The sequence below is a fragment of the Mus musculus genome, chromosome 6 (genome assembly GCF_000001635.26).
Source record: "Mus musculus strain C57BL/6J chromosome 6, GRCm38.p6 C57BL/6J".
NCBI classification, from domain to species: Eukaryota; Metazoa; Chordata; class Mammalia; order Rodentia; family Muridae; genus Mus; species Mus musculus.
In genome coordinates, this window is record NC_000072.6 from 64,249,867 (window position 1) to 64,275,586 (window position 25,720).

The 25,720-nt window shown below is 38.7% G+C and overlaps 1 protein-coding gene across 2 annotated transcripts in view; it reads left to right on the forward strand.

Annotated features, from left to right (window-relative positions):
- Grid2 (glutamate receptor, ionotropic, delta 2) overlaps nucleotides 1-25,720 on the forward strand; it is a 1,448,316-nt gene that overhangs the window by 993,861 nt on the left and 428,735 nt on the right. The gene's annotated exons all lie outside the window — the stretch shown is intronic.

Consider the following 25,720-nt stretch of genomic DNA (forward strand, 5'->3'; position numbering starts at 1 on the left):
GGTGTAGTTAGTATATATATATAGTATTTTTATTGTAGAGGTGTAGTATATATTTAGCATATTTAGTGCTTAAACATAAGTAGAAGTATAAAGACACAAACATATTTTATTGATAAATATTATGCAGATAAAATCAGTTATCTGGACCTACCAGTTTTTCAGATAACATAATGAAAATAGCAGTGTTGGGAGATGAGGAATTCAGTCATCAGGACCTAAGCCTTGGGAAACTGCACAAAATATGGCCAGTTTTTATTTTATACATGAACTGAAGGAACAAAACAAACCAAACAAACACAAACATACAAAACCCCCAAATGAATAAAGAAGATTTACATAAAATGAGTAAGATCCTTTATTTCTGTTAAAAATGGATCTTAGTGTGAGTTTAGAAAAATATGCATACTGACTATCTGAAGTTATTAAAACTAAAAATGCAAAGTATGTCCCAATTATAATTTTAAAGACCTTTTCATTTTTAGAGATATGTACCAGAATAGATACAGATAAAATTATATGCCAGGAATTTGCTTTGACACATGTGTGACATAGGTCTTGGCAAGAAGAGGTGGGCAGACACATTAACAAGGTGAAAAATGGCTCATTATCGCTTAAGCAGGGTGATAAATATTTGCTTTAACAATTCATTCTCTCTATATAGATTTGAATTTTCCATAAAACATGTTGAAAAGCTTTATGTTGGCATTTAAATTTTGTAAATGCTCACTCAGTGTTAGTTGGTACATCTGTTCTGTTGTTTGCCTGTGGTAATGATGAGTTTTGATGAGTCAATTCGGCTGCCTCTAGAGTTTTCTTCCTAAGGTTAATTGCATGCACTTGAGGGCTGGCTGAGGTTGGGAGAGCAAGCTCTGGTTGACGGACATGTTTCTGCTTGAGAAACTCACAGCCTATTTGATTATTAAGCTTTGATGCTGTCTTCATTAACACAATATTCTAGTCACCTGTGGTAACCTGTCCAGATGTCTCTGTGATACTGTTCAGCTTGATAAATTTAGACTTCACACGATACTACTTGTCATGCTTTACCCTTCTGTCCCAAGGATATTTCAAAATATGTCCAATCCAGCTGTTAATTTGACTGCATAAAATATTGAAAGAATGCTTTTGAGGATTACAGTGATGTTTGAAGTGTTTCGAGACTCCTTTCCCTGTGGATTGGAAAACAGCTTTGACAGAATCAAAATGAGTCTCAAAATTCACAAAATTTACCTCCCACAGCAACCTTGTACTTTAAGAAGCATTCTGGAAAACAAAATGCATTAGCTTTCCATGGCTGTGATAAAATAGCTGATATAATCAACAGGAGGAAATGTGCATTTTGGCTTGCCCTTCAAGAATTGTGGGACTATAGCCAGTTGGCCCAGTGTCTCGGGGTTTATAGGAATACAGAATATTATGATGGGGATGTGTACTAGAGAGGTGTCCCTTCCTCATGGTTGCTTGGAAGCTCAGAGTGGTGAAAAGTTCTGGGTGCTGATCTTCCCAGAAATTTCTCAATGATTAAACAACCTTTACCTCTTTAAGGTCAGCTACCTCCCAAATAAAGTCACTGGCTCTGAACCAAGCCTTTATCACTTGCTCCTTTTGAGGGCATTAAGATGTCATCCATATATGTGTGTGTGTGTGTGTGTGTGTGTGTGTGTGTGTGTGTGTGTGTAATTTTTCCATGACATTTTTAAAATTTCAGGAATGTTACAAAGTGTGTTTAACAGTTATAAATCATCAAGCTTTTAGATTCATCATAAATGAAATAATGAAGGCAATTCCCCAGCAGAGCTCTAGGTGAGAAATGATGGACCATCTGCATGACAGAAGTGATAACAATGAATAATAGTCATATTTACTTAAGCCTTTATATTTTTACATTCATATCTTGGATGCAATCATAAGCTTATTTCTGTAGATCTTTGTGTTTTGAAAATACTTGAATATGTTTCATATTTTAACCAAAGACATAATCCTTAAAATTGAATTTTGATTTCTACAAACTATTAAGAGTCTTACACAAAGAGGAAACCAGCTGACAGTGGAGTTTCTATTTATAGTCACTAAGCTTCATAACACTTCTCTGTTTTACATTTCTACCCTGCATTGTTCAACCAATGTCTCTAAGTCATAGGTTTTTATATTGTGTGTCCAAAACATACAACATTTATGAACATATTAGTCTCTTAAATTATATAGAAAAGAGTGCTGATTGATTTATAAAGCACTTCCAACAACGCCAGCTTTAGTAATTGACCACACATTCGCCACTCTATTTTCTTTGATTCTACATACACAGCTCCCTTTGACATCCCTCACAGTTGAAAATGCGATAACAAGATCCCTTCTGCACTGTAAAAATGACCTATGTTTATGAAAGTTTAAAATCCTGCTACCTCCTGATACCCCAAATTTTAGGTAAAATTTAAAAAGAAAAACAAAAAAGAAAACTGTGCTGATAGTTTTACCAATGGCCTCTTGGAATGATAAATCTACCCCTCATATCTTGTTTTGAGAATTCCATCCTTTTCCTTCACTTAGGAAATTATCTTGTCTTACTTATAAAACAAGAGGTTTGAAAATGGGCTTCTGTGCTCAGAAGAATCAACAAAATTGAAGATACAATTGTGGTGATGATTGAATCTGTGACACAGGAAAAGAAAAAGGCTTTCAATTAATGTATACATCATATATTTTTATATCATATGTCCAAAATATAAAAGAGTATGGGTTATAACAAATAAACAAAATATAAACAATTTGCATGTCATCAGATTTTTTAAACAATAAGAAATATCTGAGAGAAATGATTTTAAAGGTTCAAAAGTTCATTTGGGCTCCTGGTTTCTGAGGTTTTTGTCAGAGGTTGTTTGACACTATGGTTTGGGGGTCATTGTTGAGGCAAGACATGGATGTAGAAGAGTGTATGGGAGCAGAAGACTTCATCTCATGGTGATCAACTTGAGAAACAGGATGGTCTAGAACCAGTATAAATCCTTCAAGAGCTTGCACATAGCCCACTTTTTCCTCTTACCTCAACATCCATAGATCCATACTTTACAATAGACTGTTTAAAGGCTGAACAGTCAGTGGCTTGAACCTTTGATGAGGTCAGAGTCCTCAGCACTTGATTCGTTTTGGAAAGTTCTTGATGTCCCCAGAGGTATGCTTTATGAAATAGCCAAGAGTTTCAATCCATAAAGCAGAACATTAGATAGCCCATCACAACATAGGTCTCTTGGAATTCAATGGTTTTTGGAATTTAAGCTTTTGCATTTTTCTTAGGACCATTATACCTTCAACTATCCCCTCTGTGTAACCCTTAACTCCTTATGAGCTTTACAATATCTGTGTTAATTCAAATACTGGTATCCCCAAGACCCCTTTATACTCTGCTCAGTGTCCTCTTTTTTGTTTAATTTTTTATTAAGTATTTTCCTCATTTACATTTCCAATGCTAGCCCAAACATCCCCCTACCCTCCCCCCCCCTCCCCTACCCACCCACTCCCATTTCTTGGCCCTGGCGTTCCCCTGTACTGAGGCAGATAAAATTTGCATGACCAATGGGCCTCTCTTTCCAGTGATGGCCAGCTAGGCCATCTTCTGATACATATGCAGCTAGAGACATGAGCTCCAGGGGGTACTGGTTAGTTCATATTGTTGTTCCACCTATAGGGTTGCAGATCCCTTTAGTTCCTTGGATACTTTCTCTAGATCCTCCATTGGGGGCCCTGTGATCCATCCACTAGCTGACTGTGAGCATCCACTTCTGTGTTTGCTAGGCCCTGGCATAGTCTCACAAGAGACAGCTTTATCAGGGTCCTTTCAGCGAAATCTTGCTAGTGTTTGCAATGGTGTCTGCATTTGGCGGATGATTATGGGATGGATCCCTGGATATGGTAGTCTCTAGATGGTCTATCCTTTTCTCTCAGCTCCAAAATTTGTCTCTGTAACTCCTTCCGTGGGTGTATTGTTCCCAATTCTAAGAAGGGGCACAGTGTCCACACTTCGGTCTTCGTTCTTCTTGAATTTCATGTGCTTTGTATCTTGTATCTTGGGTAGTCTAAGTTTCTGGGCTAATATCCACTTATCAGTGAGTACATATCATGTGAGTTCTTTTGTGATTGGGTTAGCTCACTCAGGATGATGCCGTCCAGGTCAATCCATTTGCCTAAAATTTTCATAAATTCATTCTTTTTAATAGCTGAGTAGTACTCCACTGTGTAAATGTACCACATTTTCTGTATCCATTCCTCTGTTGAGGGGCATCTGGGTTCTCTCCAGCTTCTGGCTATTATAAATAAGGCTGCTATGAACATAGTGGAGCATGTGTTCTTCTTACCGGATGGGACATCTTCTGGATGTATGCCCAGGAGAGGTATTGCTGGATCCTCCAGTAGTACTATGTCAAATTTTCTGAGGAACCGCCAGACTGATTTCCAGAGTGGTTGTACAAGCTTGAAATCCCACCAACAATGGAGGAGTGTTCCTCTTTCTCCACATCCTTGCCAGCATCTGCTGTCACCTGAATTTTTTACCTTAGCCATTCTGACTGGTGTGAGATGGAGTCTCAGGGTTGTTTTGATTTGCATTTCCCTGATGATTAAGGTTGCTGAACATTTTTTCAGGTTCGTCTCAGCCATTTGCTATTCCTCAGGTGAGAATTCTTTGTTTAGCTCTGAGCCCCATTTTTTAATGGGGTTATCGGTTTTTCTGGAGTCTACCTTCTTCAGTTCTTTATATATATGTTAGGCATTAGTCTCCTAACTGATTTAGGATAGGTAAAGATCCTTTCCTAGTCTGTTGGTGGTCTTTTTGTTTTATTGAGGATGTCTTTGGCCTTAGAGAAGCTTTGCAATTTTATGAGGTCCCATTTGCCAATTCTCCATCTTACAGCATAAGCCATTGCTGTTCTATTGAGGAATTTTTTCCCTGTGCCCATATCTTCAAGGCTTTTCCACACTTTCTCCTCGATAAGTTTCACTGTCTCTGATTTTATGTGGAGTTCCTTGATCCACTTAGATTTGACCTTAGTACAAGGAGATAGGAATGGATCAATTCTCATTCTTCTACATGTTAACCTCCAGTTGTGCCAGTACCATTTGTTGAAAATGCTGTCTTTTCCACTGGGTGGCTTAAGCTCCCTTGTCAAAGATCAAGTGACCATTGGTGTGTGGGTTCATTTCTGGGTCTTCAGTTCTATTCCATTGGTCTACTTGTCTGTCATTATACCAGTACCATGCAGTTTTTATCACAATTGCTCTGTAGTACAGCTTTAGGTCAGGCATGGTGATTCCACCAGAAGTTCTTTTATCCTTGAGAAGAGTTTTTGCTATCCTAGGTTTTTTGTTATTCCAGATGAATTTGCAGATTTCTCTTTCTAATTCGTTGAAGAATTGAGTTGGAATTTTTATGGGGATTGCATTGAATCTGTAGATTGCTTTTGGCAAGATAGCCATCTTTACTATGTTGATCCTCCCAATCCATGAGCATGGGAGATCTTTCCATCTTCTGAGATCTTCTTTAATTTCTTTCTTCAGAGACTTGAAGTTCTTATCATACAGATCTTTCACTTCCTTAGTTAGAGTCATGCCAAGGTATTTTATATTATTTGTGACTATTGAGAAGGGAGTTGTTTCCCTAATTTCTTTCTCAGCCTGTTTATTCTTTGTGTACAGAAAGGCCATTGACTTGTTTGAATTAATTTTATGTACAGCTACTTCACTGAAGCTGTTTATCAGGTTTTGTAGTTGTCTTGTGGAATTTTTAGGGTCACTTATATATACTATCATATCATCTGCAAAAAGTGATATTTTGACTTCATCTTTTCCAATTTGTATCCCCTTGATCTCCTTTTGTTGTCGAATTGCTCTGGCTAGGACTTCAAGTACTATGTTGAATAGGTAGGGAGAAAGTGGGCAGTTTTGGCAAGTCCCTGATTTTAGTGGGATTGCTTCCAGCTTCTCACCATTTACTTTGATGTTGGTTACATGTTTGCTGTAGATTCCTTTTATCATGTTAAGTTATGGGCCTTGAATTCCTGATCTTTCCAAGACTTTTATCATGAATGGGTTTTGGATTTTGTCAAATGCTTTCTCCATGTCTAAGAAGATTATAATGGGTTTTTGTCTTTTAGTTTGTTCATATAATGGATTATGTTGATGAATTTCCGTATATTAAACCATCCCTGCACCCCTGGAATAAAACCTACTTGGTTAGGATGGATGATTGTTTTAATGTGTTCTTGGATTCGTTTAGGGAGAATTTTATTGAGTATTTTTGCATTGATATTCATAAGGGAAATTGGTCTGAAGTTCTCTATCTTTGTTGGATCTTTTTGTGGTTTAGGTATCAGAGTAATTGTGGCTTCATAGAATGAATTGGGTAGAGTACCTTTTGCTTCTATTTTGTGGAATAGTTTGTGCAGAACTGGGATTAGATCTTCTTTGAAGGTCTGATAGAACTCTGCACTAAACCCATCTGGACCTGGTTGGGAGACCAGGTTTTTTTTTGGTTGGGAGACTATCAATGACTGCTTGTATTTTTTTTAGGGGATATGGGACTGTTTATATCATTAACTTGATCCTGATTTAACTTTGGTACCTGGTATCTGTCTAGAAATTTGTCCATTTCATCCAGGTTTTCCATTTTTGTTGAGTATAGCCTATTGTAGAAGGATCTGATGGTGTTTTGGATTTCTTCAGGATCTTTTGTTATGTCTCCCTTTTCATTTCTGATTTTGTTAATTAGGATGCTGTCCCTGTGCCCTCTAGTGAGTCTGGCTAAGGGTTTATCTATCTTGTTGATTTTCTCAAAGAACCAGCTCCTTGTTTGGTTGATTCTTTGAATAGTTCTTCTTGTTTCGACTTGTTTGATTTCGCCCTCAGGTTTGATTATTTCCTGCAGTCTACTCCTCATGGGTGAATTTGCTTCCTTTTGTTCTAGAGCTTTTGGGCGTGTTGTCAACCTGCTAGTGTGTGCTCTCTCTAGTTTCTTTTTGGAGGCACTCAGAGCTATGAGTTTCCCTCTTAGAAATCCTTTCTTTGTGTCCCATAAGTTTGGGTATGTTGTATCTTCATTTTCATTAAACTCTAAAAAGGCTTTAATTTCTTTCTTTCTTTCTTTCTTTCTTTCTTTCTTTCTTTCTTTCTTTCTTTCTTTCTTTCTTCCTTGGCCAAGGTATCATTGAGAAAAGTGTTGTTCAGTTTCCATGTGAATGTTGGCTTTCTATTATTTATGTTGTTATTGAAGATCAGTGTTGTCCATGGTGATCTGATAGGAAGCATGGGACAATTTCAATATTTTTGTATCTGTTGAGACCTGTTTTGTGACCAATTATATGGTCAATTTTGGAGAAGGTACCATGAGGTGCTGAGAAGAAGGTATATCCTTTTGTTTTAGGATAAAATGTTCTGTAGATATCTGTTAAATCCATTTGTTTCATAACTTCTGTTAGTTTCACTGTGTCCCTGTTTGGTTTCTGTCCATTGATGAAAGTGGTGTGTTGAAGTCTCCCACTATTATTGTGTGAGGTGCAATGTGTGCTTTGAGCTTGACTAAAGTTTCTTTAATGAATGCAGTGACCCTTTCATTTGGAGCATAGATATTCAGAATTGAGAGTTCTTCTTAGAGGATTTTACCTTTGATGAGTATGAAGTGTCCCTCCTTGTTTTTTGTTTTTTGTTTTTTGGGGTTTTTTTTGATAACTTTGCGTTGGAAGTCGATTGTATTCGATATTAGAATGGCTACTCCAGCTTGTTTCTTCATACCATTTGCTTGAAAAATTGTTTTCCAGCCTTTCACTCTGAGGTAGTGTCAGTCTTTTTACCTGAGATGGGTTTCCTGTAAGCAGCAAAATGTTGGGTCCTCTTTGTGTAGTCAGTCTGTTAGTGTATGTCCTTTTATTGGGGAATTGAGTCCATTGATATTAAGAGGTATTAAGGAAACCTAATTGCTGCTTCCTATTATTTTTGTTAGTAGAGTTGGCATTCTGCTCATTTGGCTGTCTTCTTTTTGGTTTGTTGAAGGATTACTTTCTTGTTTTTTCTAGGGCGTGGTTTCTGTCCTTGTATTTTTTTTCTGTTATTATCCTTTGAAGGGCTGGATTTGTGGAAAGATAATATGTGAATTTGGTTCTGTCGTGGAATACTTTGGTTTCTCCGTCTATGCTAATTGAGTGTTTGGCTGGGTATAGAAGTCTGAGCTGGCATTTGTGTTCTCTTAGTGTCTGTATAACATCTGTCCAGGATCTTCTGGCTTTCATAGTCTCTGGTGCAAAGTCTTGTGTATTCTGATAGACCTGCCTTTATATGTTACTTGACCTTTTTCACTTAATGCTTTTAATATTCTATCTTTATTTAGTGCATTTGCTGTTCTGACTATTATGTGTCAGGAGGAATTTCTTTTCTGGTCCAGTTTATTTGGAGTTCTTAGGCTTCTTGTATGTTCATGGGCATCTCTTTCTTTAAGTTTGGGAAGTTTTCTTCTATTATTTTGTTGAAGATATTTGCTGGCCCTTTAAGTTGAAAATCTTCATTCTCATCTACTCCTATTATCCGTAGGTTTGATCTTCTCATTGTGTCCTGGATTTCTTGGATGTTTTAAGTTAGGATCTTTTTGCGTTTTCCATTTTCGTTGATTGTTGTGCTGATGTTCTCTATGGAATCTTCTGCACCTGAGATTCTCTCTTCCATCTCTTGTATTCTGTGGCTGATGCGTGAATCTATGGTTCCAGATTTCTTTCCTAGGGTTTTTCTCTCTAGTGTTGCCTCATTTTGGGTTTTCTTTATTGTGTCTACTTCCCTTTTTAGGTCTATTATGGTTTTGTTCATTTCCATCACCTGTTTGGATTTGTTTTCCTGTTTTTTCTTTAAGGACTTGTAACTCTTTAGCAGTGTTCTCCTGTATTTCTTTAAGTGAGTTATTAAAGTCCTTCTTGATGTCCTCTAAAATCATCATGAGATATGCTTTTAAATCCGGGTCTAGCTTTTCTGGTGTGTTGGGGTGCCCAGGACTGGGTGAGGTGGGAGTGCTGGGTTCTGATGATGGTGAGTGGTCTTGGCTTCTGTTAGTAAGATTCTTACATTTGCCTCAGTTGTTATAGTTATCTCTGGTTAGAGCTTGATCCTCTTGTGATTCTGTTACTCTCTATCAGCAGACCTGGGAGACTAGCTTTCTCCTGAGTTACAGTGGTCAGAGCACTCTCTGCAGGCAAGCTCTCCTCTTGCAGGGAAGGTGCCCAGATATCTGGCTTTCGAACCTGCCTCCTGGCAGAAGTTGTGTTCCACTCACCAGAGGTCCTAAGATCCCGTGGAGAGTGCTCTGGGGACCTTGCGGGTGTCTGCCAACTCCGCAATCAAGGTGACCTGGTGCTGAGGCCGACTGGAAGAGCCCCTCAGTGTCCTCTTTTATTTATTATTGTTTTCTTTCTATTCCTGTAGACTCAGTCATTACCATGATTTCATCTTCAAATTTGAGTTTTCCTTCCGAATTCACAGGCCCATTTCTAAGACTTTCTGGTAAAACTGTCATTGCAGTTGTATAGCTAGACTTTGCTACTTTGTGGGTTCTTTTTTCCACCCTTCATCTTCCTCCACTTAGTTTTACCTCCTATAACTAGATAGGGGAGAAACAAGGATTGAGGAAGAGAAGAGAGAGACAGAGTCAAAGACAGAGACAGATAGATCCCTGAATCTAATTTCTTTCCTTCTTGTTTTTTTCTTGAGCACCACTACTATCAAACCACAACAAATCCTCCTGAGTGACTAACGACCACCAACTCAACCTCCAAGGACTGTGTGTGTGTGTGTGTGTGTATGCATACATGTATATGTGTATACATGTATATATGTATATGTGTATACATGTATATATGTATATGTATATGTATATGTATATGTATATGTATATGTATATGATGTATGATGTATATGTATATGTATATGTATATGTATATGTATATGTATATGTATATGTATATGTATATGTATATGTATATGTATCTTCTGGCACAACCATGCTTCTGCTAGAGCACAAAGAAATCATAGTCAGCTGCTGCAGTCAGTTATAAGCAGCCCCATATCACCACTCCTGGTATTAAAATAAAGACATATTCTGATATTTCTGTACTTTTTTAAAAAAGAAACCAAAATTCCAGAATTCTTTCTACACAGTTGTACTTTTTAGAAGAAAGGATTTCATTTTGTCTACAAGTTTTCTGTCTCTGTGGATATCTGTGCTTTGTTTGCACATATTTCTTGATTTTCTCCATAGTTTCTTTTAGTACTGTGAGCAAGTATACTAAATGACAGTTGTATGATAATTATCAAGACACCCATTCTTGAATTTTATGTTTCTCTCTAGATGAGCTGTGTGTTCTTGTTGATTTGTTTTTTTTTTTTAATTTAAAATGTTTTAATGCATTTTGATCATATTCTCCACCCATCTCTATTTCTCCCTGACCCTCCCTACAACCCTCCCTACCATACATGATGTTTGTGTTTTGTCCATGTATCTACCCCAAACTTAAACAAAACAAAAACTAATATTCAGTTTGTAATCCCATCAGCAATGGAGGAGTGTTCCTCTTTCTTCACATCCTTTCCCACAAGTGTTGTCACCTGAGGTTTTGATCTTAGCCATTCTGATTGGTGTAAGGTGGAATCTCAGGGTTGTTTTGATTTGCATTTCTCTGACTACTAAAGACTTTGAACATTTCTTAGGTGCTTCCCAGCCATTCGAGATTCCTCAGTTGTGAATTCTCGGTTTAGTTCTATACCCTATTTTTTGATTGGGTTGTTTGTGGTTTTGGTGATTAACTTTTTGAGTTCTTTATATATTTTGGATATTAGCCCTCTATTGGATGTGAGTTAGTGAAGATTTTTCCCCCAATCTATAGGTTGTCAATTTATCTTATTGATTATGTCTTTTCCACTCTAGAAATCAATCTGGAGGTTCCTCAGAAAATTGGAAATAGATCTACATAAAGACCCAGCTATACCACTCTTGGGAATATACCCAAAAGATGTCCCCTATGCTACAGGGGCACCTGTTCCACTATGTTTATAGCTGTCTTATTTGTGATAACCAGAAGCTGGAAAGAACCTAGGTGTCCCACGACACAAGAATAGATACAGAAAATGTGGTTCATTTACACAATGGAATACTACTCAGCTATTAAGAATGAGGATATCCTGAGTTTTGCAGGCAAATGGATGGAACTAGAAAATATTATCCTGAGTGAGGTAACTCAGACCCAAAAGGACATGCAGGACATGCATGGTATATACTCACTAGTAATTGGAAATTTGTAATAATAATAATAACAACAACAACAACAATAATAATAAATAGTACAAAATACCCAAGATACATTTCACAGAATTCAAAAAGGTCAACAAGTGGAAGTGCCCAAGTGAGGATGCCTCAGTCCTACTTGGGAGAGAGAAGAAAGAAATCACAAGTCGGGAGGGAGGGTGGGACCTGGGAGGGAAATTGTACAGGAGGGGAATAGTGGGTAAGAGAGGGAAATCTGATCTGATATTGGGTGAGGAAAAAGGACTGAAGTCCTGGGGGACAGCAGAAAGAATGGAAACAGGCAACCTAGGGAGATAGGAAGATGGTGGAACCCTTCAGAATGCACCAGAGACCTGCGAAGTCAGAGACTCTCAGGACTCAAAGGGAGGGACCTTAGTTGAAATGCCAGACAGTAGAGAGAGGAACTTATGGAGCCTACATCCAGCAGATAGGCAGGACATCAAGTGAGGGATAGGGCCACCATCCCACAGTCACATCTCTGACCCATAATTGTTCCTGTCTGAAAGAATTACAGGGATAGAAATGGAGAGGATCCTGAGGAAAAGAAGGTCCAGCAAGAGGCCCAAAGTGGGATTCAGCTCAAGGGGAAGTACCAAGGCCTGGTACTATTACTGAGGCTATGGAGTGCTCACAAAAGGGACTGTACTGGCTAGTTTTGTGTCAACTTGACACAGCTGGTGTTATGACAGAGAAAGGAGCTTCAGTTGAGAAAATGCCTCCATGAGATCCAACTGTAAGGCATTTTCTCAATTAGTGATCAAGGGGGAAAGGCCCCTTGTGGGTGGGACCATCTCTGGGCTGGTAGTCTTGGGTTCTATAAGAGAGCAGGCTGAGCAAGCCAGGGGAGGCAAGCCAGTAAAGAACATCCCTCCATGGCCTCTGCATCGGCTCCTGCTTTCTGACCTGCTTGAGTTCCAGTCCTGACTTCCTTGGTGATGAACAGCAGTATGGAAGTGTAAGCCGAATAAACCCTTTCGTCCCCAACTTGCTTCTTGGTCATGATGTTTGTGCAGGAATAGAAACCCTGACTAAGACAGGGACCTATCATAACTGCCTTCTGAAAGACCAATCAAGCAGCTGAGTCAGATGCAGATATTTTCACCCAATAAATGGATAGAAGCAGTTGACTCCTGCTGTTGAATTAGAAGAAGCTGAGGAAAAGGGCAATCCTGTAAGAGGACCAGTAGTCTCAATTAACCTGGACCCCTGGGATCTCTTAAACACTGTACCACCAAACAGATAGCATACACCAGCTGATATGAGGCCCCAACATACATACAGTAGAGGATTTCTGGGTCTGTGTTCATTCAGAGATGATGTAACTAACCCACAAGAGACTGGAGGCCCCAGGGAGTTTAGAGATCAGGTGGGGTGAGAGTATTGGAACATCCACATGGAGACAGAGGGGTGGGGAGGATGTATGGGATGTGGAAAAGTTGGAGGATGGTGGTGGTGGAAATAAAATATGGAGTGTAAAAAGTAAACTAATTAAAAAAAAACTAATATTCAAAGCAAACAAAAACCAATAAGACAAAAAATTCAACACAAACCAAAAAGCACACACAGAAAACATGAAATCCAATTTTGTTCTGTTGGAGTCCATCAAAAGACCCTCACTCACAAAGACCACAGAGATCACCATCACTGCAAGCCCCATGAGGATTTTTATTGATCCAACACATTGGGGACCCCCTCAGCACGCAGGCAAGAGGAGAGACACTGAGCAAAGAAAGAATACACTTTTCCCCCTTTGGTTTTCAAAAATCAATTTTATAAAGTGAAAAAAGTATAAGCAAATAATACATAGAAAATAGAAATCTTGTTTGTAGTAAATTTTTGCAAGGAGAAATTTACATTATACAAATTTCAAACCTTTAACAGTGAAAGAAAGTCTAGGGGTGATGGTCACCAAAGTCACATTGGCAACATGTGAGGGATTTCAGTGTGATGACACTTTCAAAGTAAGCCATTTGTGACTGTTCAAAAGTTGATTGTAGTCACTGCTTGTGAGCAGCGATAGTGATCTTTTATTTTTCCTTTTTTTTATTAGATATTTTCAAATATTTCAAATGCTATCCCAAAAGTTCCCTATACCCTCCCTCCGCCCTGCTCACCTACCCACCCCTCCCGCTTCTTGGCCCTGGCATTCTCCTATATTGGGGCATATAAAGTTTGCAATACCAAGGGGCCTTTCTTCCTTCCAGGTGGATGCTCACAGCCATCTATAAAATGGAATACAGGGCCCCCAATGAATAAGCTAGAGAAAGCACCCAAGTTGCTGAAGGGGTCTGCAACCCTATAGGTGGAACAACAATATGAACTAACCAGTATCTCCAGAACTCGTGTCTCTAGCTGCATGTGTAGAACACACTTTTTATACCTTGGAAAGGGCAGATTTAGGCAACAGGGCTAGCTGGCTTATTCTCATTGGTGTAGCAAGTAATCTTTTCAGACATTGGTTGGTTTGTATAGGGTAACTAAGTAACCCTTTGGCCTAATCTCTCACTCTCCCTTCCCTTGTGGTGGGTTATCAGCAAAGCAGCAGTACATTTTGAACTTATGAGTCAGCTATTAATGTCACGGCTATTAACATCACAGGGAATTCTAGCAAGGTCAGGGCGGTTTGTGGTTTTTCTCAGAATTCAGTGTGGGGCAGGATAGGGGAATTTCTCTGGGAACTGCTTGTGAGCAGCGATAGGAATCTTGTTATGGTTATGGTTATTTTTCTGAGAACAGTACATTTTGTTTTGGCAGCTGTAGACTCTGTCATTTTGACCGCTATGTTTCTGAAAGTCCCTTCAGAGGGGAAGGGGCTAGGTGGTCTTGAACTTATTTTTGATTCTACAGTTCAACAACTACTCCTGAGCATGCGGCTTGACCTGGAGCATGTGGTTGATATTCCTCGTAATACTCTATTTGAGAAACTTCACTTCCTCTTTACCAGCAGGTATCAACGGCAAATAGCCTTTTGTTTGGGGGTAGGACTTTGTGTTCCCCTCCCTTCTCACTGCTAGCACTGGAACTGATTTGGCTTTTGCACAGGGTCATTGTCTCTGTAAGTCCATATATGTATCAGTCCTGTTGTGTCTGGAAAACACTGTTTCCTTGGCGTCATATACCACCTATGGCCCTTACAATCTTTCCACATTCTCTTCTGCTAAGACCCTTGAGCCTTGTGAGAAAAGGTTTGATAAATACCTCCCATTTAGGACTGAATGCCCTAAAATTGCTGACTCTGCATATTGTCTAATTGGGGTCTCTATATTGGTTTCCATCTACTGCAAGAGGAAGTATCTTTTATATGGGTCAAACAAGACAAGGATATATGGGCATAGTAATACGTCATTATAGTAGAAGATTTTCTCTTAGGGCCCATGATCTATCTAGTCTCAGGTTCATGACCCTTCATCAGTGTGCATTATAGATTCCATCTTGTGGCATGGGCCTTAAATCCAATCAAAAAATGCCACTATTACACCAAGACATCTTGCAGGCAAGTCACTATAATAGGTCACAGTTGTGTAGCTCAGTGACATTGGTGATTATTCTTTCCCTCTAGAAGCATACAGAGTACTGTCAAGGACCCTGGATGCTAGCCATTAGAGGAGAGGCTTCGACTGGAGCACAGCTCAACTTGTCCATGTTCCATGACATAAGTACATGATGTCTTCAGCAACAGGGCCTGGACATAATGCTATAGAGAGCAGCCAATAGCCTTGACAGCAGCCTATGATATTTGTGGGTGCCTCTGGGACCACTACTGTTTGTTTTTTTAATGCTTTTTATTTTTTTGAGGACAAAATATATGAGTACAATAAAACAGTATTTTCTTTTTACTTGAGGTTTGCTAGGTTTTTTTTTCTTTTTTCTTTTTCCGTTCCTCCCCCACCCCCACCCCCAATGATTATAGAATGCCTCTGTACCAAGACTCAAACTGAGATACAAAATTAAGGTCTTAGTTTTTTCTGAACCTTTATTTCCTAGGGATTTCAGAGTGGTCATGACTTTCTAATTTATATTGTGTATATGGTTGCTTTGATATATCCTACTCTTTAATGTGTGGTTCTAGATGGATAAATGAGAATAGTAGAGGCAGATTCTGCTAGTGGCTGAGGTTCTAGATGTGAGGACAGACTACCAATAGTTACTGTGTCAAGGCCGAGATAGACCAGATGCACATGTGCCTACATGATATTGTTCTTGAGTTGAGGGATGGACAGCTTCAAATCGTGTAGTGTTCACTACACTGTTCATTGCTGAATCTATAACACATTGTTGTGATCAGTTAGTCTGGGCCTCCCTTTCAACATCTGTCTTGCTCCTTCTCTTGAGTTTCTAGAGATGTGCATTTTTCTAGCTATTACTTGACAATGGATGCATAAGGAAAATATGTAAAACATATGGTTTAAAAAATGACAAGGAAACAAGTCCACAAAGACATGGTAATTATGTATATGCTAGCATTTTACACTATACTTAATGTGGAATTCTTTACTTATGCAAGTCTCAATTGTTTAAATGTTTGTAATCCTCTGCAGTGAAATTAGAATTGTCTTCAAAGACATTAAGGATACTCACAGGCATAGCCAGCTCTTTGATGATTCACAGAGAATCCCAACTTCTTCCTTTGTATATTGAATCTGAGCAGATGTGTGAGCAAGAGCAGCCTCATAGAGAAACCCTGGGTGACTTAGATGCACGATACTATGCATGTGGTAAACTGATTATAATGTTGATTACACAGTCTACAATGAGTGTGACAAGGAAGCCTGAACAATAAGCCTCTTGTTCCTCACAAGAATGGCTTTGGTTAGGAATTTAATCATATTAAACAATTGCTAGACAGCTTGCAAGTGATCAGTTGCTTCATCTCTCACCTTAGGGTAACGGCACCATGCTAAAGAATTCCTCTAAAGTTATGAGTGTTATTTTTTCTTCTTTCTTCTTTTTTTTTCTTATTTTGAAAAAAATAAAGTCAATTAATTCATTTGTCAACTATCAACTACTTATAAACTATATGCTAAATAGCATTCTAGGTACCCAATGCACATCTACAAAGAAAATTAAGTTGAGGGTTTTGCAAATGTTTCTGGAAGTAGCTTTTTAATTGATACAATGGTCTTTACTAATGAGAGCATTTATAGTCCTCATGTTTTTAGGCATATTAATTTGGTTTGCTGGTGCTGGAGACATGGCTCAGGGGTTAAGAGTACTTGACTACTCTTCCCGCGGTCCTGAGTTCAGTTCCCAGCAGACATCCCACATTGTGGCTGATCTGATGTACTCTCCTGGTGCCTGGTGTGCATGAAGACAGAGCATGCATATATATTATAAATTAAATATAATAATATTTAATATATAAATAAATTTAAAAAAACTTTAAGAATGTGGTTTTCTGATAATATAAGAAACCTCCTGAGATCATTGAATAGCTCAGTAAGAAAAGTCACTTGATGCTTGGCAAGAAAGCCTGATTTTGAACCCTTCGCCCCCCATGGCAAAAAAAAGGAATTCTCCCACAAACTTTCCTCTGATCTCCATATATGCAGTGGGGCAAGTCCATACACACACATAAATACATTAGACCCATTCTCAACCTGTGGGTCATGAACCCCTGAGCAAATATCTATCTCCACAAATTACATTACAATTCATAGCAGTAGCAAAATTAGCTATGAAACAGTACCAAATAATTTTATGGTTGGGGTGTCACTACAACATAAGGGACTGTATTAAAGGGTTATAGCATTAGGCAGATTGAGAACCACTGGGCTGGACAAATGAAATATAGTAAAAATAAAAAAGAAAGAAAAGAAAAGAAATCATCCACAAAATTCACAAAATTAATTGTTCACTAAAAAGCTTTGTGAAAGACAAGTACAGAATTCATTTTATGAACAACACATTACATCTTAGTAGAAGAAACTACGATTCAAAAACATTCGTTTTTCTGGAAAAAGAAAACTAACCTTGAAAACACAGTTCAGTGTTCATGTATTTCTCGCCAGTGATTACAAGCCAATCTTCCCACACTGACATGGTCACAGAACCCATTCACAAACTAGAATGTCTTCTTCATGTATGCTAGACCTTCATGTATGTAGGTCTTCAGTTCCATTTAGCAGAAGATGAGTGTGAATCGTTGGAACACAAAAGGAGTTTTTAGCAGAGGCAATTGTGCTTCCTCAAGACCTGATGTGGGATCATAAATTTTCAAAAGCCTGTCAGATCTTGTCTTACTTCCATCGGAAAAGGCATTGTACTGACTAAGTTCAGAAAGCCCAAACGGTTTCTAAATCTAACGCCCCTGTGTTCAAATTCTTGCCCTATCACTAGCTAGCTAAACAACCTAAACAGGTCAATTAATGTTTCTTTTCCTTCTTCTTCTTCTTCTTCTTCTTCTTCTTCTTCTTCTTCTTCTTCTTCTTCTTCTTCTTCTTCTTCTTCTTCTTCTTCTTCTTCTTCTTTTTCTTCTTCTTCTTTTGCGGTTGCCTTTGTAGCTTTTTTAACATTTTTATTTTAATTTTTTATTAGGTATTTTCTTTATTTACATTTCAAATGCTATCCCGAAAGTTCCCTGTACCTGCCCCACACCCTGCTCCCTCCTACCCACCCACTCCCACTTCTTGGCCCTGGCATTCCCCTGTACTGGGGCATATAAAGTTTGCAAGACCAAGGGGCCTCTCTTCCCAATAATGGTCAACTAGGCCATCTTCTGCTACATATACAGCTAGAGACAGGAGCTCTGGGAGTACTGGATAGGTCATATTGTTCCACCTATAGGGTTGCAGACCCCTTCAGCTCCTTGGGTACTTTCTCTAGCTCCTCCATTGGGGGCCCTGTGTTTCATCCAATAGATGACTGTGAGCATCCACTTCTGTGTTTGCCAGGCACTGGTATAGCCTCACAAGAGACAGCTATATCAGGTTCCTTTCAGCAAAATCTTGCTGGCATATGCAATAGTGTCTGAGTTTGGTGGCTGATTATGGGATGGATCCCCAGGTTGGGTAGTCTCTGGATGGTCCATCCTTTTGTCTTAGCTCCAAACTTTGTCTCTGTAACTCCTTCCATAGGTATTTTGTTCCCTATTCTAAGGAGGAATCAAGTATCCACACATTGGTCTTCCTTCTTCTTGATTTTCTTGTGTTTTGCAAATTGCATTCAATTAAACTTTCTAATCCTCCATTTCTACATCTGTTAAAATTGGAAAAATTTAGTACTTTCCTGACACATTTGGAACAAAATCATAAGTTAAATTATATACAGAGCTTAGTACCATTTCTGCCTCACAAGAAGTCTTCAGTAAACACAAACATTACTAAATGAATAATGTCAAGGACTGAAGTGACCTAGTGGGAGTTGAGCTGCCAGGTGGCTTCAATACAAGATGAAACAAAAAGAAAATACAACAAGCTTTATAGGGGTGTAATCACTAAATGCTAAGATATTATAGAAAAACAATATTCTGTCAAGATGTGAAGGCAATGCTAATCACATTTGATTTGAGCGAGATAAACCATCCTGAAAAATAAAGAGAGCTGTAGAGGTGCAGTGTAGAGGAAGACCCAGTCTCACATTGGGACTTTTGGGGGATTTGTTGAACATAGTTTTAGTCAGAGACCCAGGAAGATGAATAACAATAAGGAAACCATGTGTTTTTAACTCATGCCTTCATCTTTTGGTACTATCTGGTTCCTATACTACCACACTGTGACAAGCCAAGTACACCCAGGGGCAAGGTAGGCAACAACCTGGCCTAGCACAGATTTCAAATCCACACCCAATTCCAATTAAGAAACTTAAATAGCTTAGTTAAGATGGTGTTACCAGCCAGCTCTTTCAAAACACCTATAGAGCAGAGACCTTAGAATAAAGGTGTGAAATAGTTGATGGGCTTCATTCCCCGAGGGCTTCAGCATGTTTTTGAATAATCTTGCCTATGAGTGAAAATATCATGCGAAACTTACTACACAAGGCTGAGGACTAACCTTGGCACCATGAGATTCGGATGTATCAGTTGATTCTTTTCTGTTTTGTTATTTTTTTTAAAGTCATTTTCCTGCTAGAAACTTAAACATAGAGGCCACTTCCAGTAAGCTCAAAGAAAGACTATGGCAATGGCCCATATATAGGAGCATACCCACAGGAGCTCATAACTATGCCCCAGGGAGCAAGTCTTACAAATTGAAACTACTTTACTAGTGGAAAATATAATAAAGAGAATTAATATTGGAATGATTAGCCGGCCACCACACTCCTGTGCATATCTAAACAGAAAACATTGCCATGCCGCTTTATAAAGGGTGTTTCTGACTCAATATGACACATGTATTTTTCTCTATATTTCTAGATCATTACAGATTCAACATTTGCCAAATAAATTCTGCACGCTTCTCAATGACTGCCTTTAAAGATAGCATGGTGGTATCTTTTGCAGTTTCCAATTATAGCCTGAAGGCTGAGGAAGCAAGTAGCTGAAGCCCAATGGGCAGCATAAGTTCTCAGCAGAGGGTGTGTCAAGTCCTCCCCGGTGCTTTGATAATATAGCCAAAATTCCTTTGTTCCATGTGAGTACAGCTCATAAACGCTGGTCATTCCATTCATATTCAATTATAGTTCTTTCGACTCCCCTTATTAAAGTCTACAAACTATTAAGCATAAAATTAAAGTTGAACAGTTCAGTTATTTTTGACATCCAACACTGTTTGAAAAACAGTGATGTGAAACTCCCAAGTCAAGAGTCATCCTTTGCAGCCTGGAGCCAATGAAAAGTGAAAGCATTGCGGGGGGTGGGGGGGGGTGGAGGAGAGTAAATATATTAAGTTGATCGTTAGCATGCATAATGTTAAGAGCTACTGTGCTCATGCAAATGCATCAGCCAGTTTGTTGAACACAAGCTATTCCATTGATTTAACTGAGGCTACATGGTTATTATTGCCAAAGCTCCAGTGAAGGAAATAATTAGAGCACTAAGCATTTTAAAGGTTCTGAGATGACTTCAGGCAATAAGAGAAAACACAGGAAATCTATATACTACAGTGGTAAAGATGTAGAATTTCTGGTCTTTACTTTGCACAATGAGTGTGTGTGTGTGTGTGTGTGTGTGTGTGTGTGTGTGAGTGAGTGAATATACACATGTGTTCATGCACATGTAGAGGACAAAGTTGGAGTTCAAGTGTTTATTTACATCTTTTCTTTTTTTAAACTATGTCTCTCTCTGGATGTCTATGTTTTAGCTAAACTAGTTAACCAGCAAGTCCCTAAGATCTTGTACTGGAAGTGTGTACATCACCTGTGCCTACTTTTAAGTTCCTGGGAAATTAGAACCCCAATTCCCATGCTTGTGCATGAAGCACTTTACCCACCAAGGCATCTCCCCAGTCCCCATATAGTTAATCTTTTTCACTATTAACAGGGAGGCTTTCTGCAATTTATATGCTAGAGGAGTAACGTTCACTTATTTTTGTTTGGAGAACATTTGACTGAATAGAGAGCTTGTATTAGATGGTAAGACTGGATAGACGCTCAGAGTTAAGAATGAATTTCAATTCACAGAACCTACTCCAAATTAGCTTGCAACCACATGTAACTCCAGCTCCAGGGCATCCAGTTTCCTCCTCTGGGTTCCAAGGGTATCTTTAGAGAGGGCGAGACTGTGTGTATTTCCACTATTTGCTTCCAGTTTCTTTGAAATCAAAACAAAACAAAAACAAAAAAACAAAACACAGAAACAAAAGCAAAACCACAACCAGACAAAAAAGAGCCTTCCCAACACTGCCAGAGATGTCAAGTTAAGGAGAATTTCAAACAATGAAAGCAGAGGAACGGGAGAAGCTCTGAGTTTGATCCTGGGCGAAATCCCTTCAGGATTCCTCAAACCTTTTGCTGTTCAGAGCTGTTCTGCTTCAAGGAATATTATTTCTTGTAGACAGTGATTTAGTTGGAACACATGTGAATGTCACTTAGTTTGTCTTGCCTTTTGTCAGAAGGACTTGTTATCATCAAGCAGAATAATTGAAAGTGTACCTTAGGGAGATGAGTGTGCACAAACAGAAACTAAAAAACTAAGAGATCTTAATACCTGAGCTATCCATCTAAAGGATGTGCATGTGTGGCCTTGTACCTGCGTGCTGCTATTGTTCATTTCACTGGCTATCTTACACTGTTTCAGACATATCATTAGCACATACAGGAAATCAAACGAGTTTGGCATTTATTTTAACTAAAATGATCTCTCCAAACAGGAAATTCCAATATTTTGACAAATTTAGGTTTACTTCATTATTCTCCCCTACTACTTATTTCCTGCCATCTTTTTTCTCTTTCCATAAATTAATTTTTTATTCACTGTACATACCAATTACAACCACTCCCTCCTCTCCTCTCAGTTCTGCCCTTACAAATCCCTTACCCCATTACCCTCTCTTCTCAGAGAAGTGGAAGACCCCTTGGGAACTACCCCACCCTGGGACATCTAATCCCAGCAGAGCAAAGTGCATCCTCTCCTATTGAGCTCCAAAGGGCAGTTCAGGTAGGGGAAGGGAATCTAGTGGCAGGCAACAGAGTCAGAGACAGGCCCTGCTCCAATTGTTAGCAGATCCACATGAAAACTAAGCTGCACATTGCCTACAAATGTAGAGGGGTGGCTTAGGTCCAGCCTCTGTATGCTCTTTGGTTGGTAGCCCAGGATCTTGTGAGGCCCCATGAATCCAGTTTACTTGACTCTGTAGGTCCTCTATAGGTCCTTGACTCCTCTGGCTTTCTCAATTCCATCTCCCACTCTTCTACAAGACTCCCTGAGATCTGCTTGATGTTTGGCTATGGGCCTCTGCATCTGTTTCCATTAGCTGTTGAATGAAGCCTCTTGGGAGACAGTTATGCTAGGGTCCTGTCTGCAAGCAAAGCAGAGTATCAATAATAGTATTGGGGGTGTCTCTCTCCCATGGGTGGATCTCAATTTGGACCAGTCAATGGTTAGCCATCTTGACTGCTTATACAGATAAACAATATAAGATATATAGAGAGAACAACTGTCGGTTCCCAGATCCTTTTTCTATAAAAGGAGACAAAATGGTCTCTTCCTTCAAGAGTGTGATAATTAAATGAGTTAATAAATGTCAAAACCTTATGTAATTTAAACATTGTATAGTATGTAAATGTTACAATTATGGATATACAATTATGATGACAATTTTGCCTTGTAAGTCCTATGTTGAGAAAACCACAGAGGTTCACAGTTCTGAACCTCAATTTCCTTAACATGAATATATTTTCTACCACCTCAAATATATCATGGATCTATGAACAGGTTTCATAATGCATGAGACAAAATTCATTTATAATCTGGAAAATGGAACTTAAATACAATTAGTTGTAACCCCAGTTTTCATCTCTTAGTAGATATATGACCTTATGTGAGACCTTATGTGTGATGTCTGAGAAATACTGGTAACAGGGCCATCTCATAACAGTCATTGTGACACTTCAACATCCTGCGTAAAGATTTCAGCTCTGTGACTGACACTCAGAAATTATTTATGAATGCTTTCAAGATGTGGTCTATATAGAAATACCTACTACTCTGGTTTCATACACTCATAAGAATGCTTATGTACTCTCTTATATACTCATATAGAAGAGTGACACAAATCTCAACATACAATCTATGGTTATTAAGAGACATGAACAACATAGCAAGTCTAATTATCAAGCACATAAGATGGCACAAATAAAATAACTTCACAGAACACTGAAAATCATTCAGAAAGCCAAGTTGTCTTACAACCTGTATGCATGTAAGTTTGTGTGTTTTGTGACAGCCTTACACACATGAAAATTAGAGGACAAAATGAGAAGAAACGTCATATAGCATACATAAATAATGGGCAAACTACTGCCAAAGTAGGATGACAAATATTTACCCATTTCTTTTTTTCACATTTTTATTCATTTTTATTTTATTAATTATTATATTTATTTACATCTGAAATGTTCCCCCCTGAACTCCCCTTGCACAGTTCTTCACCCCATCCCCCACCTCTGAGAGGGTGCCCCTCTCTCAGCATCCCCCATCACTAGAGCATAAAGTTTCTATAGGATTAGGTGCATCCACTCACAGTGACACCAAACAAGAGAATCCTCTGGTGTATGTGCCCGGGGACGTTTGACCAGCTCTTGTATGCTCTTTAGTTGTTGGCTCAGTGTCTGGGACCTCCCATGGGTCCACTATTGGTCTTCATGTGGGGTTGCCATCCCTTTCAGCCCCTTCATTTCTTCCCCTAACTGTTCCTTAGGGGTCCTACACCTCAGTCTAATGGTTGACTGTGTCTGAATCTGTCTCGATCACCTACTGGTAGAGGCTCTCAGAGGACCGCTATGCTAGGATCCTGTCTGCAAGCACAGCATGGCATCCATAACAGTGTAAAGGTTGGTGCCTGTCGTGGGATGAGTGCTAGGTTGGGCTGGTCATTGGTCGGCCATTGTTTCAGCCTTTGCTTCATTATTATCCCTGCATTTCATTTATACAGGAACAACTTTGGGTCAAATATTTGGAAGGTGGGTTGGAAATATCCCACTGTAGTACTTGGTACTGAGAATGACATTAATTCTTGAAATCCACATTGTCCAACATTTATAATTATTTACCCATTTCAACCTGCTCTACTTTTTTATTGATATTTCCATTTTAAATGTAAGAGAACACACTAGAATTTATATAATAGTGACTGTATTTAGTTGTATTTGAAGGAGGCAAAGATTCAGAGAAACTCAGAACTTAAGGGTTCATGATCTTTCCATACCATGTTGTGTATTGGTCCAACCTCACTACTAACACAACAGCACTTGCCCAGAGAAAGCCAAGGTCAATTGGTGTGATAGACATCAGGTCTATGGGCAAACTAACAACAGTTTTATCAAACTCTAAAGACACCTCTGGAGGCAAAAAGAAATGTGTCTTTGCTGAAGCAGCAGGTCCATATCTTTATTAATAAGTCTTCCAATGCCATTGTTAACCTGGCATCCAGTGACCAGCATATAGGGATCTAGGACTTGACTACTGTCAGCATTGCCACTGCCATTTCCCCACCAATGTTTAGTCTAGAAAAATAAAATCTTCTTGAAGTAATTAGAAAGTGCTTGTCAAACAATGCAATTGAGGATAGACTCTGGGTGACCTCAGAAAAGAACAAAAGCTCAAAGGAATTTCCATAAGGTTGTAAATTTGGCAAGAGGGCTATACAATCTCTGATAATTAGACTTTTCAACACATTTGGATTTGCTAATTGGATCTAAGTTCTAATTAGACTTTTATGTAACTAAGAATGACATATCATGGTATGAATTTAATGTGCTCTTACAGTTGAAACCAACAATTATCAAGCTTTTCCAAATTATCCTAATAAGGAAAAACCTGGCTTTGTTGATCATATTGTGACATCTCTGTCTCTCACAATAAATTGAGCACATTTCAGTTCTCTTAATTAAACACCTTTTGGGAGCTTAAAGAGATGCTTAAGCTTTTATAAGGAGCACCCAAGTTGTTTGTTTGTGAGGGAGATTTGCCAGTATGTTGATGACTCTGGAAGCTACAGACAAAACTCAGTACAAAGAAATAAATCATTATTGGAGAAATGGCACAAGTAACCAGATGTCCCTGTAAGCACTCAATTAATCAAATTGTTTCTAAATACAACTGAAGCTGGGTTATGCTTTTGCCTTGTACACTCACAGAACCAGTCTCAGTGTGAATGCTCGTGAACCTGGCATTGTGATAAGAGCCTGACAACATTCCAACTGTGCAGAAACCCTGTTCCCTCATCAGATCTGTTTCTAGACGTGGCATTCATTAACTGGAGCCTCATCATTTTTTTCTTTCCTCCTTAGTTTTAACTGAGATTCATAAATTTTTATTGCTCTGACATTTGAAAGTAGTGTTTTTAAAACCAGTAACCCTCAGATCTGGATACTACAAGAGGCAATAACATAAGATTTTCATGGAAAGGATATTGTCAAAATATTCCAAGAAAATTAATAACACTGACCAAAATCCATATTATGTTTTTGTGTGCTATTAATAGTTAACACACACGCACAAAGAGCATGTGCACATACAGCACACATACATTTTATATCTGATTATTTTCTATATAAAAGCAATTGTTCTATCTATATAAAATATTTTTAAATTTTAAAGGTCTTTTTCCACTAAAAGCAATGTACAACTAAATGGCAGATTAGGGCCCTGAGAGAATTTAAGTTATGCAGAAACTGATATATTAGTGAGAAATTCTGCAAGGGTTACATGTACTTTTATTCTTCCAACTAGCACATTATGGTGATAGAGCCACTGGTGAATGTGTGACTCCTCATTAATTCATATGTCCTCTGAGATTCTTG